The sequence below is a fragment of the Rhinolophus sinicus genome, linkage group LG17 (genome assembly GCF_036562045.2).
Source record: "Rhinolophus sinicus isolate RSC01 linkage group LG17, ASM3656204v1, whole genome shotgun sequence".
NCBI lineage: Eukaryota > Metazoa > Chordata > Mammalia > Chiroptera > Rhinolophidae > Rhinolophus > Rhinolophus sinicus.
The window spans coordinates 19459544-19474873 of NC_133766.1; the positions used below are offsets into that span (position 1 = coordinate 19459544).

Below are 15330 nucleotides of genomic sequence, written 5' to 3' on the forward strand. Positions count from 1 at the left end.
CCTACCACACAGGGTGGGTGGTCAGAAATATTTTTGAGATGAAGTCAAATGGATTTTTTTATTTTGCATTTCTGTGATTATTTTGTTTGATTTCTGTCTTGCCCAGCAGGCTCAGGAAGGAGATTCAGAAGGTGATGTCTGCTGACATTTGCTGTGGAATTCTGGGTTACAGCCTGGTACTTGGAAGGAACACTGATCAGTGGTGAAACAAGAGACCAAGGATTCTGGCCTCACCTGAATGGGCTTGATTTCTGACTCTGTGTGAACTTGGGAAAGTTACTCAGTTTTCTCATCAATGAAATGGGACTAATAATAGCATCTACCTTACAGGGTTGTGGCGCAGATTAAATGAGTTACTATTGTTAGAAGAAAAAAAAAACTGGCCAGAAATGGAGTCACTTTTGCTAAGCTACTTCACCAAACCAAACACTTAATCGCTAACTTAATTGCAGTTACGGCCTCTCCCAAGCGTGAAATTTTAAACCAATCCAATTGGTCTAGAATTTCCGGATCAACGCTAGTAATGTAATCTGTCTGATAAGACCCTCAGCTCCCCCTGAGGGAAAGTGTCCATGACTAAAATTATCCACTCTTAGTTCCCCCCTCTTTCTGCCTATTTTCGCACAACTCCACGGAGTGTTCTTGTAGTTGCTAAAAGGGGTGCTGCCAGATTCATGGATCATTTAATAAAGCCAATTAGATCTTCCATGTACTTGGTGAATTCTGTTCTTTAATAGTGTGTTTAAAACCTTACACTAGTGCCTGGCCCATAGTGAATGCTGTCGGTGCTGGTTGCTGTGACTACTGCTGCTACTACCACTCTTTGTAACTAGCTGTGTGATGTTGGGGAACACTCAGCTCTTTTCCAGCTATAATATTCTGTGACTTTGATGAGTCCAGAGGGAATAAAAAGGAGCAAGAAATGGAGGAACAAGGCAAGACAAGGTAGAGCTTGTGCGTGAGTGGCCTGAAGCTGAACCTATCTTCCCTGGTGCTAGTTGGGTTCTGAGCCAGAGTATATGTGAGTTTATGAAAGTGCCATGACCTAGGGCTTAACATTCTGCTGGGGAGTACTTGCTTTTCCCCTGGGTTTGACGCTGAACCTCATAGATTGAGTCCTGTGATATACTTAGTGGGTAAATTCTTCTGGCTTACAGCAGTCTAAACTTGTAAATACTGGGAAAAATTGCAACCCTCTGAATCTGGCAATAAACTTTAAAGATGTCAGTCAAGGTGAGAGCTTCCACCCCAGGAATATTCTAGAGAGCCATAGATCTGGTGGTCGAGGCTTAAACATGGGGCTAGAAAGTTTCAGGTTTTGTTATTTCAAACAGTCTTCTGCCTCGAGGGGGGACTGGAGCAGCCATAGAAGACTGGGCTTAGCTGTCATTTTTGGCCTTTAGCATATTCTGTCATCAAATACTTAATACTTTGGTAAATACGGTGTGTGGGATTAGGTCATGGGGGAGCAGGTAGAGTTGACAAAGCTTCTCGCTTCAAGCAACAACTGTCATGGGGATGGATGGATTCTCAGAGGAATAGCAGAACTTGATACCTGCCATAGAGTTGTGGAATGCAGCCCCAGGAGAAGAACCTACCAAGGAGAAAGCATTTGTAACTTTTGTGGGGTAGGGTGGGAATAGAGTAATTTATTGCTGACAAAAGAATGTTTTTCTTCCATCAGGAAAAGAATTTATTGTCTGTGTAACATGTGGTATACTCAGACTGGAAGAGCAACATTTCGTTAGAGATTCTTTGCCTGGTCCCAGATACCAGAATTATCTCAAAAATCAAGATAAACATTGTTCTTTAAAATGAATACATGCTATTGTAGAAAATTCATGCATGGAAACATACAGAAAAATTAAAATCTTTCCTAATCTGACTATGGAAGATAATCAATTAGCATTTTGTTGTAATTCTGTATATTTTTGGTGATTTTTAAATATGGTTCCAAATGGTACACGCACTTTGTAATTTGAACTTTTAAATTTAACAATTAAGCATAAGCACTTTCATGTTATTACAAAGGTTCATAAAATGTGATGAGGTTATAATGTTCTGTTTGTTTCTGTACTGGAATTTACTAAAGCATGATAATGTTGGCAAACACTCCATGTAGCTTCCTATGTGCCAGAGACTGTTCCAAGTGTTTTACATACACTAACTCATTTAAATCCTAAAACAACACTATAAGGTTTATACTGTTAATATCCCCTATTTTACAAATCAAGACATTGAGAGGTTAAGTTGCAGAGGTCAGTCAGCTGTTGAGTGATGGGGCCATGATTTGAACAGAGGCAGTTCTCTGAGGGCTAGTCATAGCTCCTAAACATTGCTGAGCTACTCTACCACTGCAGGACATCAGATTATATATTTTTTAAAAATAAAATTGCTATGATGGAGGTGCCCTGTTATCCTTACAAATGAGAGCTTGGGCTCTGAACATAGGCAGGCTCTTGGGGTTCAAGCTGAGTGCATGGAAGGAGGAGCTGCCCAGTCGGTGGGCAGTTGAGTGCGTGTGAGAGACAGAATTCTGAGGACAAGCCCCAATGTGAGAGGCAGACCAGACCGCTGGTGCCAGTCAGAATTAGAAGACTGTCTTCTGACTCTTTCTTATTTTTTTCTTTTTTCGTTTCCCCCCCCTTTCTTCCGCCTTCCCCCCACTCCGGTTCAAGTTGTTGTTTCTCACTCTAGATGTGTAGGACACAGCTCCCTGGCTCCGCCACTCACAGCAGCTCACGGCAGCCCAGCTCCAGGGAGAGCTGTTATTCACAATCTTAGCTGTAGAGGGCGCAGCTCAGTGGCCCATGTGGGAATCGAACCGGTGACCACGGTGTTAGCAGCATGGTGCTCCAACCACCTGAGACACCGGGCCGGCCCCTAATTATTTTTACTACTTTGTGTAAAAAGACACACACATATTTTTAATAAGGAAAGAGAATGAAATCATTTAAAAGATCAATGTCTGGATGAGCCTTTTGTGAGCAGAAATTTATTAATTGTAGCAGATTATTTTCTCCTGATTTCTATATCTATGCATTGGTTTAGCAGGTAGTGGGGTTTTTCGTGGAGCTTTTTCAGTGCGGGGAAGGGATTTTGCACCCTTCTTTTTGCACTGGATGACGGGAGTAGGATGACTTATCTGATGGGGAGACCGGATGAAGGGTAGAAGGCAGGCATGACTCAAAACTTCCGGGCCTTCTCACTACCAAGACGTGCCCTTCCCTGTGCCCCTGCTCCCCTGCAAGAAGGCGGAGACTCTTGGGCTCTTAGTGCCCTTGGGCTCAGTAAGGGGTGCGGCAGACTAGGCTCCTCCTAGAGGCTGGTGGGATGAGGTCTGCTCTCAGACTCCATCTCCCTTACCTGAGCTCTAGGGACTACGTGTGACAGAAAGCAGGAAGCAACCTGATTCTGGCTACACGTCTAAGATTCTACAGTTCAGGCTCACCAACAGATACAGTTATATTTGGATCGCCCTAAAATTACAGTGTCTATTCTCAATTGGTTTAGAATCTGTAGGGAGAGAGAGGTGTGTGATGAAAACTCCTTTTAAAACTCAACTTTGATCTTTGTGTGTTGGAGACAAAAAGTATTAATGTGAGAGTCACAGCTCCCCCCTCTCCAGCCCCAAAGACTCAGGGAACACAGCTGGCATGCTCAGCGTCTCCTCACCTCCCCTTCTCCAGGAAGAATTTTACCTTGCGAGGCAAATGACTAAACCTCTCTAAGGCTCAATTCTTGGACTTTGGGATACAAAATCCCAACAATGGATGGTGGCAGAAAGGAGAACGGGGAGGGGTGGGTTTCATAGAAAAGAACTGAGATTTACTCATGGCGGGAATGAAAGACTAGAGATGGAAGAACAGGGGGAGAAGACGGAAAGCCAAGAACTCATGCAAATATCCACAGGACACTGTGGAGAAAGCATTTGGATCAGCTGGGGTATGTGAGCAATACTGAGAATCAGAGGGACGGGGAAAGATAATTTTAAGAAGTTTTTACTGGAGGCTATAAATGGGGTTCCTTTGACATTTTTATAGAGAGAGACTCCGTTATATACTAAAGTTCTTTAAAAACTAGAGAGATTGAGTATCTTTGAATACGGCTCTATTTGTAGAATGGACCATGACTTGGCCTCGTAACTGGGTTATATATGTTTCCCCAAATAGTAAATCTGACTCAGCAGCTGTGATCAAATGGAAATGGAAGAAATACTCTAAGTACCCCAAGCTCTGAGATGTGGAGATGTGGGTGTCTCTCTGTGTGTGTAATCAGGGGCTGGGGGAGGTCCCAGATTGAGCTCATGTTGTTTTAGCTGAAACTGGGCGCTTGGGGGAGAACTCCTCACTATGCTCCTGGTATCTACTGGTTTAAGACACCAAGTATATGCTGAGAAAGAGCACATCCTAGAGAAAGAAGGTTGAAGGGCATGTGCTTAGTCAGGGACAATGCGACAAAGAGGAGGAAAGGGGAAGTTCTGACATTTATCCTTCAGAACCCAGACCCTAAAATAAACCCAAATGTTTGGGTGTGGGGGCTGCAGTGAAAGAAGGGCATAACAAAAACATCTGCTTCGCTGGATGTCACCAGCACCAGGAGATACCAGGGGATTCTTGAGCACCGAGGTCAGCTTTGCAGCAGAGGGGATGGCCTCTTCCCAAGTACCTTGACCTTGGTCTCAGGCTTCTGTGGCCTCAGCTATTGCTCGAGGGCTTGAGAGAATCAGTGGACACCCCCTGGACTCCCAGAGACGTTTGTGATCTCTTGGGGACAGAGGCACATGTGACTGACCTAGAACAGGCCGATGGAGTCTGGGGAAGACAGCTTACTTTCATTTTTATTCTCCCTCTTTACGCAGCATCAGAGAAACCTGGCATCTCAATGGGTCGAAGGAGGAAGAGACTTTCAAATGCACAGTAAAAAGTTTTGAAGAAGTTTGGTAAGAACCCCAATCAGCAGTTACATGTGCATTCCTGACATCAGGTCTGTAATATTTGGATTCTAGGCTTAGACAGATGGACCATTTGCCACACGTCTCCTTTTCCTGGCTCCCGTTTTCCAACAGCCCTTGTTAACTTGGATCAAGTTAGTAACAGATCTGACTTTTATGCACTTGGCACTTGACACACCTGCGTCCTCACACGTACAGTTTTCTGGTGATCAGTATAACGACATGAGTGAATAGAGGAGCAGGTCCTTACTGTGTAGCCTGGTATGGGGTCCTTCTGCCCACCCGAAGCAGGCTTGGTCCTACATTGAAGCTGCTGGCACAGATTCTTTACAAGGCTCTCAATGCTATGTGGGCACTTAGCAGTGCATTTTGGGGCGGTATGAGGAGCCAGAACATAAATCAAAGATTCATACCCTGACCTATAGGAGCTGGATGTCACAGGTAGGAAATGGAATGGCGGGGGGTGGTGGGGGGAGGATGATCACTGAAAGGCCTTGAATTCATGTCCAAAGCTATAAGGCCACAAATCCAAATACAGATGGTGCATACTGGCTGTGAAGGGGCTCTCACTCGTGGGAAGTGCATTTTGTTCCAAAGAGCTAGTGGCATGGTTCAGAGGAGGGACAAAGAGCATGTATAAGTTCAGTCTCCAAAGGAGCTTCCTGAACAGACAGCCCTGACAATAGGTTCCATGGTTACCTCATGGCGGTATGAAATCCTGGATTGTCTGGACCAAACCTGGCTTCAAAGGGCCACCCTCTTATGAGACCATATGCATAACCAATATGTCCTCATTGGAGTCGGGTAATTATGGAGATTCTACTCATATGGTCATAGGCAAGTACCCAGTTGCCCTCTGCTACCATTTCCATATGAAGAAACAACAAAATTGGATAGAAATGGTTTCTGAGTTTTTAATGTTATTGCTTGAGTGACTGCCCACTGGCAACATAATTTGAAGGGAGGCCTGAGCTCTCTCGAGCGTCTGCTAAAGGCAGTTGAAGGAAGTCAGCTTCTTTGTGCTGTGGTCTTGGGATTCCATTTCTACCCCAGAGACTCAAATCAGAAGCGAGGCATTAAACTTCATCCTCTACCCTTTGCTCTACAGAGTAGTTACAAGATGGATATGCTTTTAAAATCAAAACGTGGAATGAAGATGGACTGGGAAAATTTAGCGTAGACTATCTGAACCATCTGGTGGAGAGTTTCAGATTCTACAATAGAGGAATGTTCATGCTTTGCTTAGGTTTGGGGGAAGAGGTATAGCCTCCTGGGTTTCTACAAAAAAAAAAGAAAAAAGAAAAAGAGTTGCAGAATTTACAAGAAAACTTTGTATTAACATTTGGAGTTGTGGAAATGAATCAGACAAACATGAACCAAACATTCCTAGAAAAGCAGAGGGCTGAAAATGAAACTGCAAAGTGTTTTGGCAGTTTGGGATTTTGGAATACTATTAGCACCCTCCTACCCCAAACACCACTGGATAATTGACTGGCTGTATTTGGCTGGAATGTTTGCCTCTGAGACAAGTGATTTTGAAGGCTTTCATGAGATACACATTTCCCTTGAATTGCTTCCTTATTTATTTATGTATTTTTGTATGTATGTATGTATGTATGTATGTATGTATGTATGTATGTATGTATGTGGACAGAGCCCCAGAGAGCAGTTTCCAGGCTCTCAACCTCACATGGAAAGGTGATGGCTCAGGTAGTAGATGGCCATCAGCTGTGACTAGTTGGCCGTCAGCTCTTACCGGTTAGCCATTAGGCCCTGATATAACTGCGGTGGCTAAGCCAGCAGGCGGCGGACTGCGGGTTGCGGATTGCAGAGAGTGGACGGCTGGTTGCAGATAGTGTGGCTCCTGCTTCCTGTGTTTCCAAACCAGCTGCCAGAGAGATTATAGTGGTGTGAGTCCCCTATCTATGGCTCCGTGGGTGTTCCTTTTTGGCCTCACCATATCCTGCGTTCTTGTGTGGGGAGCGGGACCATGAGTCCCTGCATGACAGTATTTATTTATTTATTTATTTATTTATTTATTTATTTATTTATGAAGTATAAATCAGATAGAGTTTAGTCCATTTGGAGAGTGACTTTGGTTTTAAATCCTTCCAGGCACCAGATTAACACTCTCAAGAAAGGGGCCATGGTTGTATTATAACAGACAAACATCATCTCTTGGCATTTGTACCAAGATCCCAAGGAATGCAGGAGTCAGTAAATGCAAGTGGCTGCCTTCTTGAATCAGATATCCAGTCCCAGCTTTGCTGCTCAAATCAACAGGCTATTGATTTTTTACCCTCCCACCCCCCAGAAGATGACTTGCGATCCGTATTTACCGTCTATACTTAATGCAACTTTGAGTCACGGAGCCTGTTGGGCTTATTGTCTCTTTTATTCTCAGAAGCGGAGAATCAGGCCAACCTAAGGCCAGGTGGAAGTGATCAATGCTGCTCTGTTAAGCTGGAGAGATCGCACAAGGCCACGCTTATATTCAGTACCCTAGTGCAGGAGGAAACCCCGAGACGGTCTGGAGGGAAGGTTTCTGGTTGTATTGGGAACAGGCTCAGAGTCAAATCGGAGCATCAGTGCTCCAGCTTCAGGGGCAAAGCACAGGATAGGAATCCTCTCCTGCTAACCCTCCGGCGTTCTCACCATGGCAATGGGATGCTGTTGCTCAATTCGGCCACCTAGTGGTCTGATACAGCCACCACCGCTGAGCTGGCATTCCTCAGTTGTGGGCCGGTGTGGGTGCGGGGTGGGGGGCTTCTAATAACTTATCTGCGTTTCCTGTTTCATTTTCACTCTTTTCCTCACCCTATTTCGTACCTTCTCCATTTTCCTTTAAGAAACTGAGACCACTGTCTCCACCTAGTCTCAGTTCCTTGGCTCTTTCCACCTGCCCTTTTGGACCTCTCTATAGTATAGACTTCTCTATTCCATTTGGAAGTTGCGCATTATTGCTATCTCCACATTGTCACCAAAACCAATTTGTGCAAACTAACAGGCTTATCAGTGCTACTGAAATGAGATTAAAACTGCTTCCAATAAAACCGATAAAAACCAGATGAATGAAGCCCTCTAATAAGACATTACAGATAATGACAAAAATGATTAACTAGCATGATATATTGAGCAGTTATGAAGAGTCGGATGCCCAGGATCAGTAAACTAATAAAAAAGAATCCACCTTTAATTCCCTTTAGTCAGCGAGGTATAATCACATCACCATTATGTGTTTTTGGTTATTATTTATCTGTGAGAGCAATATCACACCTTTCCTTCAAATTGCTCAAAGCTTATTAGTGAGAAAAGAGAGAAAGAGGGGGAGAGAGAGAGAGGGAGGGAGAGATTGCTTTGGGGGGGGGGGGACTCTTCTCATTTCAGCTCTTTAAGAATCAAAAGACTGCTTGGTACCCAGCCTGCGTTTACACACCGATTATGCATACATGCTCTCATTTTTGTTTCATCTCGGAGTGGCCTATTCATAGCCAGACTGTTTTACATTATACAATCAGTTCACCAATTATTGCATGATCAAGTCACATCAAGACAATCTAAAAATTACATTTCTACCGGGTAACATCACAGGGCTTGGCTGTGGCAGCCACCTTGGAGCTTAGGTGCAGAGAGCCCTGTAGCTATGCTTCCACTGGGGTTATCTTTATGTCTTGTTGGGTTTGAGTTCATGAGGGAAAGAACATGAAAGAGAGGGAGTCATTTATTGTTCATTTAGAATTTTTCAACCCTACCGTGTAATAGGCCCTACCGAGCTAATGCTCCAGGGAGACAGCTGCGGAAGCACGTGGCTCTGCCCTCAAGGAGCCCATAGTATAGTTGAGGGCAAGTGAGAGGGAAGACAAGTCAAAAAAGGTGATAAAAAGTACGCAAACCCACGTGACAAGTGACTCTATGATTAATGCACGGCACCATGGATCCTGGAAGTGGGGGAATAACTCTTTAGAGAAGAATGCCTCCCAAAAGAGGAACCCATTGAGGTTGGTGTGAAAGGAAGAGTGGTGTTTTGCTAGAGAGAGAGAGAAAAAGAATAAAGCAGAGAAGAAGTACGTGCATAAAAAGCCATTCTAAAGTCTGCTGTGTTGTGGAAATAAATCCTTGGTGGGGAATGACAACCTGGAAGAATTCGGCAAAGGAGTCTGGGGCCAGTCAGGAGGGACCCTGTGTTCCATACTGGGGTTTGCACATTCTATCCTGAAAGTCCGGGCGATCCATTAATACATTGTAAGAGTAGCTGCATAATCAAACCTGTGTCTTAAAACTGTAACTTTGGTGAGCTGTGGAGAATGAGTTAAAGGCAGAAGAGAAACGAGTCAAGGAAACTGCTAGAGTCATGATACAGTGAGAAAAACACAGAAACGGCCAAGACAGGTATGCCTTTGTACCTGAAGATAGCTACTAACTAGCCCTATGCCCTTGGGTAAAATCATCTCTGGAATCACAATTTTCTCCTCTGTAAACCAAAGATAGCAATAATTACTTCCTGAAGTTATTGCAAAGATCAGAAATAATATAAAATAAGGCCCAGTTATCTACCACATGATAAGCACATAATACATTTGACAGTGATAATTCTTCACAAGCACTGGTGGAGGGTGAGGAAAGGGATAGGGTAGGATGGTGTTGTGTGTGTGTGTGTGTTACTGTTAGGACAATTGATGAATAAAATAATACTAAATTATCACATTATGTTGAGGACAGAAGAGAATCTGGAATTTAAAAATACATGTTCAGATGGGTATATTATTTCTGTTGAGGTAATTTGCTGAATGAAACTGTACAGATTAGACATTTTTTTCAATATTTTAGAGAGCCAGCAGGTTACAAATAACACCCACTTCACCCATTTCACAGGGTGGCTGTGAGGATTCAAAATTAATTGTGAAATTTCTGAATTACCTAATATCAGCTCCATCAGGACAGGAACGTGTTCACTGCTACATCCCTAATGCCTAGAACTCAGCAAAATAAGTATTTATTGAGTGAATAGATAGATATGAATGATTTCAAAAACCAGTGGAAACTGTTTATTAAAAACAGTTTTGATTAGTAGTCAACAAGGTCAAAATATCCAGTTTCACTCTTTCCATTCCCCTCTCTAAAATTTTACCTATGAATGTAACAAAAATTATTGAATCCCTCTAAATATCCTTAGCTTCTTTATATCATACACATAGAATGAGGTACTTGGTATACAATGGTGAGTAATACAGCGATGGCCTCACCCTGAGCTTATAGTCTAGTGAATGTGGGCAGTTGAATCTCCCGAAGGCTGTCGAATGTGAAGGCGCCTTTCCCCTTCCCCACTGCCCCCCACTATCACTTCAGTTGAAATCTGAATGATGGAAAGACATGAAAGATGCCACAGACATGAAAGCACCTCCTGGCTGTGCAATAAGATAAAGAGGATGTGTCCTGGGGTCACATACATTTGTTTTTTCATTTTATTGATGATTTTCTTTGCTGTACAGAAGTTCTTTAGTTTGATATAGTCTCAGTTGTTAACTTTTTACTTTTGTCGCCATTGCTTTTGGCGTTAAATCCAAAAAATCATCACCGAGACCTGTGTCAAGGAGCTTACCATCCATATTTTCTTCTAGGAATTTTATGGTTTCAGGTCTTACGTTCAAGTCTTCAATACATTTTGAGTTAATTTTTGTGTATGATGTAAGATAGTGGTCCAGTTTCATTCTTTTGCATGTGGCTGTCTAGTTTTCCGAACACCATTTATTAAAGACACTGTCCTTTTCCCATTGTATATTCTTGGTTTCTTTGTCATAAATTAATTGATCATATAAGGATGGATTTATTTCTGGGCTTTTTATTCCATTCCATTGATCTGTTTTTATGCCAATACCATACTGTTTTTATCATTCTAGTTTTGTAATATAATTTGAAATTTGTAGGCCTCTAAATATGTGCCAAACCTGAAGCTTGCTTCAGGCTGAAGCTCCAGGAGGAGCTAATGGGCCTCTTTGACAGAAAGACTGGGGACGTGTCTCATGTGGCTATCTCTGTCCTGGAGGTGGTAGCTTGCCAAGAACTATCTCTCAGATACTTACAGTCCCGTGGAATCCAGGAAGGAAAGCCCTTTGGCCACTAAAGACAGGCAATCAAGGTGTGTCCCCTGGTAGTTGCCGCCATGACCCGTGCACCAGGAGCTTCTAAAAGCTCTTTCAAGGAGATACCAGCTCTCGGGCGTCTCAGAAGCAGCGCTTGTGGGAGTAGAGCGCCTGCGCACTGAGGCCTCTGAGGAGTAGATTCCCAGATGTATTTATTTAATCAGAAACCTGCCCCTCAGGCGGCAGCCATGATCAGAAGCTAATAGGCCTCTTTCCCAGAAAGACTGAGCTCTTGGGCCTGTTGCCCTGGAGGTGGTGGCCATTTAAGAGCTCATTCTCCGCTGGTGGTTACAGTCCTGGGGGACCCGCAAGAGAAAGTCACACTGGCCACCAGAACCAGGGCCATGGAGAGGTATTGCTGGTGGCAGCCCCAAAACCTGGGGCAGGAGATGCGTGTTGAAGCTCCTATCCGGAGATACTGGTGCTCTGGAGAGGGGAAGAAAAACTGGACTTAATAAAAAGATTGGCGCTTCGGGAGGAAGCGAGGTGGAGTGAGAGCGTGAAGACGGCGCCGGCCGCTCTCCATCGCAGACAGCATCCCGCAGGCCCCACATGTGTGTCAAGCCAGATGCCTGTCCTCAGGCCTACGCTCCGCAGACCCACGGGCCTAGGCTCGCCCACTCCACGTCCTGCTGCCCCTCCATCGTGCTCCACGCTGGGCCAGGTGAGTCCTTGCGCGCGGGCGCCGGTCCTCTGGTCGTTCCCGCCTGTGGGTCTTGCGACTGGTTTCAAAGCGAGATGTTTTGGGGGCGCATCCCTCAGGTGCAAGTCTTAAAAGTTAGGGGTGCCCCATGTGGGGTTCGCTCCTCCAGGAGCAGCTTGTGGTTTGACTGTGCGCCGTGCGGAGTGTGGGGTTTCTGGTGGATTGTGTCCCTGTCTCTCCTACCTGTTTCCACGTAGGCCTTCAGTCGTTCGCCCAACTCGAAGGCGTCTAGGCGTCACCAGCCATTTTTCCTCCCAGAGGGAGTTGTTCTAATGGTAGATTTGGTGTGAGGAGGTGTGTGTGCTCAGGTTGCTCTAACACCTCCGTCTTGAGCTCGACCCCCCCCCCCCCCTCGCCACCCCGTCAGCATATTGACTTTTAACCCCTGGGCTTATCTGCACAGGAATGCAGGAGAGCTGTATCAGCTCCAAGCATTACTTCTGCACACAGTTGTATAACAAGCACAAAGCCAGGCTTCTCATGCAGATCTTTTAAGAGTGCTTAATAAATATTTCTGATGATGACAGGATGATTCAGAATAAAAAAGCTCAGATACTTCGGATCCCAAAGGGGTGGCTTGGAGGTGGGGCACTGAGACTCTGATGATTAGACAGATAATTGACTGAGCTCCCTCTTGCATTAGAATGAATGCCTGGTCCTTGCCTTTTGGCAGCACTCACACCAGCAGTTGCGCCTCTCCCGGTGGTCTGCAGAAGGAGTTGGGAGGGTGATGTGTAGAACATCTGGTTAATGGAGGAACTGGGACACTGGTTTGGTCCATTCCTTTGAAGCTGAATTTTAAAAGACAAGTGTAATTAAATGCAATAGGACTTTGCTGCTTTCCTTACAAATCAGGTATTTACTGTTGTCACACTCACTAGGCACTAAACATTTACCAGTAAGCTATTCATGTGTGCATGAAAGGTGGTGTGCACGGTGGTTCTAAGTGATTGTGGAGTCACACTTGTGTTCAAATCCAGGTCCACTAATTACATGCTGTAATTAGCCTAGTAATTGACTAGCCAGGTACCTTTTAGTGTACTTGGTTATGAAATGGGGCAAATGTCTTCCTCATAGTGCCAGTATGAGGACTAAATGCAATAATGCATATAAAGCATTTACTACACTACAAGGCAGTAGTCAGTACTCAGTAAATAGTATCTTTCATTAGTAGTTCATGGCTCCCAACTAAACGGTTTCTTGAGGGTGTGGTCTCTTGTCTTTAATCTTTGTATCCTAAGGCATGGAGCCTTGAACGTAGTACATAGCAATTAATTGCCAATTGATTATCTAAGATTATGCTGACATAGCTTAAGGAAAAATATGGGCAATTATCCATTTAACCAGGAAAATTCACTCTCCCAAATGAAATATTTATTGTGGTCTAATTTGGTTATCTGCACTAATTAACCCTTAAATAATGGCCACATCTATCATTTTTGAAAACTAGTATTAGTGCTTTTGTTTCCTATTTCATACAAATGGATCCATTTGTTTTAATTCAGTAATCTAGAATCTGCTCTGCATCGTTCGCTTATATAGGCCTGGGGAGTGTGGGTAAGAACCAAGTTCCCCTTAAGGGGGCAGAGTTCTCCAGGTTGACGGCTGTATTTCCTGAACTGCGTGGATAATCATCCAGCTTCTCACCTCACTCTGTCAATGTGGCCAACCTGGGTTGGCTGGAATGTATTAATGAAGAGCTCAAAAGTCAGTCCATCACCTCGACAGTCAGACACATCTACCAAACAGGCAACACGTAGAAAAACACATCTGAATGATGGGGCTGCATTTTTCACTTTCCAGCTGGACTTCCTTTTGCATGTCACACAGAAAGGGGGCGGGGGGCTCTCGGGACTAGCAAAGCAGCAATTGATGCTGATGCTGATATGCCCAGTTCTCAGGGGAGTGGCAGGAAGGAAGCCTTCTTGGGAGTCCCTTGGCTTCTTCTGCCTGCCAATCCCAGCAGCAGTGTGGCACCAGCCACCCAGACTCAGCACGGCTTAATGGCCGCATGCTGACTTAAAAACACAGCCCCAGAAAAGGCATTAACATTCTGAGCTCAGCTGTGTCATCCCGGTTGCCATAGCAATGCTGGAAAATATATTTTGTGTCCAATGGTTATTTCTCCACACTAATGAAATGGACATTTTTCTTCAGTGAATTGAATCAAAACTAATTGAGTAGTAATCAGCACAGACCCTGAAGTTCAGGGAAATGTAGTCTGACTAGTGCTTTGTAGAAATGCAGAAACCATTAACTATCTTCAAATGAGATTTTTTTTAATTAGTGGAATCTTAGCAACCTATTATAGGCGGGTGTGAGTGTAATCACACAAAAAGCTCCTCATTTGTTTAGTGCTGGGAGGGGAAATTTATTTTCAATTAATTCAAGTGCTGATAGGGTTCTATGATTTGTTGTGTCCTTTGCCCCAATAAATATCTCAGACTGATGTATGCTCTGAGACAGACTTTTAAAAATATATGTGTAATTCATAATTTGGATTCTCAGATGTTTTCAGAAGGGAGTGTTTTTTGCCAAGACCAACTATTCCTGAAGCCCATTCAGCAGTGGCAATGAAAAAGTGATTTTGTTTGTTTGTTTTGCTTTTGCTATGTCTTAGAGCTAAACCTGTTCAACTTCAAATCTCACTGTGATGGGAGAAGATACACAGAGAGATGGCTAAGAGCCATGGGGTGATGATTTTTGTCCTCAGATATTTCTACAAATGCTTCTTTGATTAATCTAGTAGTTCTTTTTGTTTCAGGTTAGATTGTGGGTGTAAACAAAAATACAGGAATAAACTAATACGCTGCCTATGTGTTAATACTCCCCTCTAAGAAGATAATATTGTGTATTATTATAAGCAGATCTTTATTTCTTTTGGATTGGACCTAACTCAAAGCAAAGAGACATTTGGTTACGTGCAAGTGAGAGTTCCTTCACTTCACTGCAATAGACTAGAACATTCACCTGTGTTTTTAAGATAGCTGGCTTGTTAGGTGTGGTCTGTCAGTGGGCTGCCGATGGCTAAGTGAGTTCCCAATTTCAGATGTCCTGGTTCTCTTTCTTTGTAGAGTCCACTGAGATGCCTCTAAGCTCCCTTTGCCCTCTGAGCTTTCTCAGTGTCACTTGGCCTTGGGGAACAGGAGCATAATCAGTTTTTCCCTCTGTTAAAATGATCAGCAGAGCGGCAGTTTCCTGAGGTTGACGTGAACAGCCCCAGTAAGGCTGTCATCTTGATGGTGGTATCAGAGCCAAATTAAGGCAGATGGGGTTTGAGGGAATGCACCCCAACATTTGGCAAATGGATAAACAGAGGAGTCATTTCCTTGGGACTTGGAGTCTAATGCTTCCAACCAACACTAAATCCACATTAAAAATTGATTGTGTCATTATTTTTAAGAACAGCCAGACCTGATGGCACATGTTAGGATTTCCTTGAGGTGAGATAAAGTTGCCTGGAGTCAGTCTCTCAGCTGGCTGGCAGGAGAAGATGGGGAGGAAGGCGCAGCCAAGGGAAGGAAACAGGGACT

The 15330-nt window shown here is 44.0% G+C and overlaps 1 long non-coding RNA gene across 1 annotated transcript in view; it reads left to right on the plus strand.

Annotated features, from left to right (window-relative positions):
• The window catches only part of LOC141569319 (uncharacterized), a 389769-nt gene that overhangs the window by 160922 nt on the left and 213517 nt on the right, over window positions 1–15330 (plus strand). Inside the window, exon 2 of the long non-coding RNA XR_012492832.1 lies at window positions 4862–4942. This is a non-coding gene — a long non-coding RNA (uncharacterized LOC141569319). The remainder of the gene's footprint in view (window positions 1–4861; window positions 4943–15330) is intronic.